Raw genomic sequence first — 7,175 nt, forward strand, 5'->3', positions numbered from 1 at the left:
AAGGTTAGCCTTGCCTCCACCTGTCACTCGCTCTGCATGGTTCAGCACACCAAGCCTGTTAGAACACTTTTAGTGCCCTTAAAAGTGCAGATGCAAAAAAAAAAAAAAAGCAACACTGACATGAACGGGCACTAAGGAATCAGTAGCAATGTATGTCTGTCCGTGTGTGTCTCTGTGTTGTAACTCAAGACAAATAAACTGACACACAAGAGCACTCTTGATTAGACCACACACTGTGTCTTCATTACAACTCATTAACAATTAAACGTAAGCAGTGCAGAGGACAGTTGTGCTCCCAGCTCCTTAGAACACACAACACACAACCCTTTTAAACAACTATAAAATAATCTTTAAATTCTAAAACCAGACTCAGATCGGAATATTACGCAACATAGAAGGTTTGCAAACAGAAAGCACAACAATATGCCCTTAGCAATCATAAATATTTTTGCAAACACTCTACTTTTTTTTTTATTAGCAATATGGGAAAAAAACACGTTAAATACTAAATATATAAATTGCAAATGCTGCACAATATTTAATATCTGGTAATGAATGGCGTTACTTGGGTAATTATTTCAGTTTATTTGTCTCATGTGAATACACTCCACAAATGTGCATAAATCTCAATTGTTTTGAAATTTTTCAATGCAATACCATTAGGATAAGCTTAAAATCAACCTAAAATCCAAACTAACAATTTCATAACCTTGTTCGATCACGTCCCAGGTCATATAAACCCATATCAGTAAAGTCTTTCATTAGAATGCAATGTCTGTTTGGCACGTCTTCGGATTTTTGATGGTCCCCATGGACACACAGGCAGGAAACAATAATATTAACCCACAATATCCAGTGAAGCCTTACAGTCTAGTCAAATTACAATGTCAGACAAAAGTAGATTGTTATTTCATGTTTATATATCAACCGCCATTCCAAAAATCGTGTCACAAAATGTCTATTTCATGCAATTCAAAATGTAGACTCCTGCCTAACTTAGCCATGAAAATAAATACGTTTAATCTGATCCCAAAAGTGTACTATTAAATTGTTTCTTTAAAGATGCTATGGACAGTTAACAAGTTTCGCTTTTTAAAAAGATTTGTAATTAGAGGAAGCAACAAAGCAACAAAGGGCCAATCGTTTTCTGTGTACATCTAGCATTAGCTCAAAAGATCCATCTGAGAAATTCTGTGGCATGTGTTGTCCAACTTTAGTTCCTACCTAAAATTAGTTCCCATCGACATTTAAACCTGCAAAATGTAACAAAACATTCATATTGTCCTGTTATATACTCTACAACCATTCTGTGAATGTGTGAGGTAAAAAATAAAGTGCAGAAGGTCGTAGAGATTACTGAATGTATCTAGTGAGTGGATATATATCTAGTTAGTAAATGTATCTAGTTAGTGGATGTAGCTAGTAAAATTATGTATCTAGTTAGTGGATGTATTTAGTTAGTGGATATACAGTATATCTAGTGAGCTGATGTATCTAGCAAGTGAATGTATGTTGTTAGTGTATGTATCTAGTGAATGGATGTATGTAGTTAGTGGATGTATCTAGTGAATAGATATATCTAGTTACTGAATGTATCTAGTTAGGGGATGTATCTACTGAGTTGATGTATCTAGTAAAATTATGTATCTAGTGAGTGGATGTATCTAGTAAATTGATGTATCTAGTTACTGAATGTATCTAGTTAGTAGATGTATCTAGTGAACAGATGTATCTAGTTAGAGGATGTATCTAGTAATTTGATGTATCTAGTGAAATGATGTATCTAGTGAACAGATGTATCTAGTGAGTGGATGTATCTAGTAAATGGATGTATCTAGTTACTGAATGTATCTAGTTATGGGATGTATCTAGTGAGTTGATGTATCTAGTGAAATAATGTATATAGTGAACGGATGTATCTAGTTAGTGGCTGTATCTAGTAATTTGATGTATCTAGTGAATTGATATATCTAGTGAAATGATGTATCTAGTGAGTGGATGTATCTAGTAAATTGATGTATCTAGTTACTGAATGTATCTAGTTAAGGGATGTATCTAGTGAGTTGATGTATCTAGTGAACGTATGTATCTAGTGAACGGATGTATCTAGTTAATGAATGCAACGGGTGGATGTATCAAGTGCGAGTTGCTGTATCTAGTGAATTAATATACTGTATAAATGGGTGTATCTAGTTAGTGGATATGTATCTAGTGAGTGGATGTATCTATCAAATGGTTAATCTGACAGATTATTATTATTATTATTATTATTATTATTATTATTATTATTAATAATAATAATAATAATAATAATAATTTATTTTTATTTCTGCTTAGGCCAGACAGAATCATTAATTACACAAAACTAACATTGTCCCCAATGATAAATCCCTAATCCCTCACACAAATTTATCCTTTTATTTACAATTACTACTAAGTTTCCGTTTTCCTCCACATCCACATGTCAATGACTTCCTACATCTTATTCTTGTTTTTCCTTGTTGTTTTTATTATTAATAGAACAATCCATTTGACTCTACTTCTTTCTATAAGAAATTAATAGATGTTATTATTAATAATATATTAATAATAATAATATTTTTCCTAGTCTGAAAAAGCTCTAAATCTATTGGAAGTTTCTCAATCCTTCATGATAAATAATTATATAAGATAATTATATAAGATAACTGTAATCAATTGAACAACAGGCAAATTATTTAGTGACCTCATCTGGAACATAGCAGAGCTTTTTCAGACCAGCGCTGACTACTTTCCCCTGAAAAGATTTTACAGCACTCAGAAACCTGTGATTTCCCCCAGTGAACTTAAGGGAAGGGTTTCCCCATTAGAGATTCCTGGGGAACTATTCAGAAAAAAATAAGACTGATTGGTTACATACTTCGTTTGCATAGTGCAACTATTATGTAGATAGATAGATAGATAGATAGATAGATAGATAGATAGATAGATAGATAGATAGATAGATAGATAGATAGATAGATAGATAGATAGATGATTTACAAACTGGTGCAATATATATGGTGTCTGTATTAGCAACAGATCCTGCTGGTTGCTACAGATGCTCCACCGCCTCCGCAGGAGTCTCTGGAGGCTTTCTTTTCTGCTCTAGTTGGCAAAACTTATGGGCAGCTAATGGCTGCATGTCATAACACACACACGCACACACACACGCACACACACCTCAACAGTCAGGGACAAAATAATAAAACAAATGCGTTAGATGATGTTTCTGCAACAACCTTTATAATGCACTCTTTTATGTAATGCACATGGTACGAGTTATGTAAATGTAAACAAAGTGAGAGAGAGATGAAGGGAGGGAGGGAGGGAGGGGGTGTCTGTCAGCGGTATCAGGGATCCCAGCAGCCTGTTATATAACTGGACCCGATGTGCACCACGGGAACAAACCTTAATGAAGCGAACCACGCACGCGCACGCACACACACTTAACCCAGTGCACCCATTGCGCGTGCATAACTGATGGAAATGTGACTGGGTGCTCTTTGCGATCGTGTCACTGAACCGTGCGAGTATGTCTCTCTCTGTGTGTGTGTGTGTGTGTGTGTGTGTGTGTGTGTGTGTAAGCGCGCGCGTGTGTGTAGCTTACAACTTCCGCGATTGTGCTTTCACACGCGTACAGACCAAAAAAAAGTGCAAAAAAAGCCACGTCGAAACCCTGACGTTGTACAACTGGGTTACGGAACAGTAGTGTACAGAAGTGTGTTTGTGTGTGTGCGTGCATAAGTATATACGTGTGTGTGTGTGTGTGTGTGTGTGTGTGTGGCAGATGAGTGGCGCAGTTTTCCAGCGCTCTCGCTTTAAACTCAGACCCGGCATGAGCGCTCCCTGCCCGGCTTCCAGCTCCGAGTCCTCCGCTTCAAGTCTCTTACTGTCACTCGGTCTCGCTCTGTCTGCCCAATAAACACTTTTCTCCCCCTATAACGGTGGTCCACGGAATAGACTGCACTGTCGGATACTCTTCTAGTTCACATCGAAATGTTTTAATTGAATGACAAAGTAATGCAAGCGCTCTGAAACTGTTTCTCTAGCTTTCTATTAGAAATGAATGTCACCCGGTCTGATGCGCCCTTTACGCTCGGGACACAGTATTCACCTCCCCATATATAAACCGGCTATATATATATATATATATATATATGTGTGTGTGTGTGTGTGTGTGTGTGTGTGTGTGTGTGTGTGTGTGTGTGTGTGTGTGTGTGTGTGTGTTGGGCAAAAACCGGACTTACTGTGCGCCGGATGTGCACGGAAGTGAGCGGCTGTCCGCGCTGCTGATGCCGGCTCCCCGCTCCCTGTGCCCGCTTCGCCTCCTCTAGCACGACAGCGTCTGCTGCAGCCGAGCTAATCTCTCTTTCTCCCTCTGTGTTCCCACCTCCCGCGTGTGTGTGTGTGTGTGTGTGTGTGCGTGCGTGCGTATGTGTGTAAAGGCGTGCGTACGTGTGTGTGTGCGTGCGTGCGCGCGCGCGCGTGTGTGTGAATGTATGTGTGTGAGTGTGTAACCCAAATATGGAGCACTTGGCCAGTCCTGTCAGCTTATCCTCAGACCAGGCTGTTTCATTCCATTAAAAAAAAAAAAAACAGAGGACCTCTTTATGACTTTGGCACCTTCATGAAACTATCATTGAAGACCTTTAGAGAAATGTGTTACAGGGTAATAACAGCCTTTAAATAGACTAATTGGTGCGTGTCCTCCTGCAGTGAGGTAGTAGAGTACAGCATAGACATGCACTAAGTGCTGATTGTGTCTGTGTACAGAGATTTACAGCTTTTATACACCCGTGTTTATTATAAGTCTCTTCAAGTCAGGCCTAAAGGGAGGGTAAGAGCTCACTAAGAGCTGGTACCTAGTTATTTGATGAGAAGACGAATTTGCACAAAGTGTTTATCATATGTATAATAATGTAAATACACCAGCTATGATTCATAAAGTCCTTATTAATAGGTTGGGAGTACACCAGGCATCTTAGGTGGCAAGGCTTCAAGAGCACCAGCTGTCACACCCCTGTTTAAAGGCCTAGTGCTACACCTGTATCCTTTCAAACAACCTAAGTTAAAAGATTCCAGGTGATTTATGATAACAAAACTTGCTGATGTTATTTATTTTAGAGACTCTTTCTATCCGTTTTGCACAGACAAGGTTGAGTCAAAACACTCCAGAGAGAACGAAAGCATGCATAAAAAATGAGAAAATGAGTGAGCGTTTGTTATTTATGCTTCTGTATTTGTGAAGAAACCAAATAACCACGTAATCATGTGACAATGCGCATGATATAACACGAAAATGAAACGTAGTCAGGTAGTAGCATTTCTGACATTCTCTCTCTCTCTCTCTCTCTCTCTCTCTCTCTCACACACACACACACACACACACACACACACACACACACACACACAAACACAAACACACAGAAAGGGAATAAAATACATTCCTTTATACGTGAGCATGTCAGACTTCCAGGTGATCACACTAAACACACAACCTTCAACGACACACACACTTCATGCTTCGCATGTTCATCCTGCACACACAGAAGCTCGTTGCTTCCTCTGTACATCATTGTGTTTGCTATAACCGAGGTGTAAAGCTCTGTGAAGAGCAACTCAGCCAGGGTACTCATGAATGCATTTTACAGTTCACCCGAAGTGTCACGCCATCTACTGGACAAATAAATCATTGCTGCAAAGGCCTGAAAGAGCTGCACTACACCACAAAGTCCGAATGTATTTATAAAATGTATTGATGAGAGATTTTAATAGAAAAATGTCTTTCCAGTAAAGTAGATGAACTTTACTAAACCTTGGTATGTTCATAAATGCGGTATAACAAATGTAAACTATTTAATTACATTTTTCATTAATAATAATAATTTTATTGAATAATATTATAAATAATAATAATGATATAATGTAATTAAAATATTATTTAACCAAGCAGGCATTTTATTTAAATTTTTTTGAAAAATGTAAACTGTTCAAATGTTGATGATCACAAATATTAATAATAATAAACTGCGTTAATAAAAAAAAACAACAAGCAGTTTTATGTTTTGCATTTTTTCCCCCTAACTGTACCAAAATTGAACCAAACAATGAATAATAATAATAATAATAATAATAATAATAATAATAATAATAATAATAATAATAAATTGGACACATTCCATACTAAGTAAATCCTAATCAATATACCACTTTTATTTACTGTAATTTCTTCCTGGTCATATTAAACCTTCTGTTTATAATGAATGAGTTCATTTATTTATTTCAGTGTTATTTATAGACATGGCAAGCGCATGGTATTCTGGTATGTGTTATACCATTTTGCATGCAATCTTATCAATGTCAAGAGTAGATGCTTCCTATATGTCACATAGTGAGCTGTATAACATTGTACAGCAGATCCGGCTGCACGTGGCCTGTAAGTACGGTATAGATATCACTGTGCATACTGTGAGCACTGGGCAGGATATTGTGTGACATGACTTGTGCAGCATGAGTGGGTGTACAAGCTGAGGCAGAGTAAAGCATGAAGTGACACATAGCATGGCAGGAGGATCATGTGGAATAGCATATTGACAGTGGTTTGGCATCTTCTACATCAGCATTCTGGGTCTCTACTCTGGTATTCAGTGCATATCACTATTTCACAGTAACACAAGAAGTATCACATTTTTATTGGTTGAAAAGATTTATTTTAAGTATAGTTATAAAGTATAGCATTTACATTTTATATTTTAGGACATTAAAATAATACCGTATAAAAATTGCAGCACATTTATTTGTGCATAATAAAAATTATATGGCCATAAGGCTGCTGTAGGAATGCGGATGTGTGTTTTTTCAGATTAAAATCCTACTTGCAAACACTTTATCTATCTATCTATCTATCTATCTATCTATCTATCTATCTATCTATCTATCTATCTATCTATCTATCTATCTATCTATCTATCTATCTATCTATCTATCTATCTATCTATCTATCTATCTATCTATCTATCTATGAGAAACTGTGAGAAACACTATATGGGCAAAATTATTGATACACCTGACTTTTCTAGCCATATTTTTTTTCATATACTTTTCTGCATTGTCCACGCTCTGAATCCGTCCAATGGAAAAGCGTGGCGTCACCG

The 7,175-nt window shown here is 37.0% G+C and overlaps 1 protein-coding gene across 2 annotated transcripts in view; it reads right to left on the reverse strand.

Annotated features, from left to right (window-relative positions):
• atxn1a (ataxin 1a) overlaps window positions 1–4,609 on the reverse strand; it is a 111,969-nt gene extending 107,360 nt beyond the window's left edge. For both annotated transcript variants that reach the window (XM_083523604.1, XM_083523605.1), the window contains exon 1: window positions 4,269–4,609. The gene's annotated coding sequence lies outside the window, so the exon portion shown is untranslated. The remainder of the gene's footprint in view (window positions 1–4,268) is intronic.
• Between the last annotated feature and the right edge of the window lie 2,566 nt (window positions 4,610–7,175).

This window comes from Silurus aristotelis (assembly GCF_946808225.1).
Source record: "Silurus aristotelis genome assembly, chromosome: 21".
In the NCBI taxonomy this organism is placed as follows: domain Eukaryota; kingdom Metazoa; phylum Chordata; class Actinopteri; order Siluriformes; family Siluridae; genus Silurus; species Silurus aristotelis.